Source organism: Lepidochelys kempii, chromosome 1 (assembly GCF_965140265.1).
Source record: "Lepidochelys kempii isolate rLepKem1 chromosome 1, rLepKem1.hap2, whole genome shotgun sequence".
NCBI classification, from domain to species: domain Eukaryota; kingdom Metazoa; phylum Chordata; order Testudines; family Cheloniidae; genus Lepidochelys; species Lepidochelys kempii.
In genome coordinates, this window is record NC_133256.1 from 98125192 (window position 1) to 98125445 (window position 254).

Consider the following 254-nt stretch of genomic DNA (forward strand, 5'->3'; position numbering starts at 1 on the left):
TTGTTAAGGACAACACGTTGGGCAGAAGATGTTTCCTCATTGGGAACAATTTGCTTCTGTTTGTAAATTTAGTGGGCAAAAGAAAGGCTGGCAGAGGAGCCTGTCGTAACGTCTTGACAAATCCACTCCAAGTAAGGTAGGGTCTAAAGTTCTTCCTTAGCATGAAACACTATTTTCAACTCCTTTTCCCTGTCAAAGAAACATCTCAAACTACAATATTTTGTTACTATGTGAGTTTTATTTTAGATGCTGCT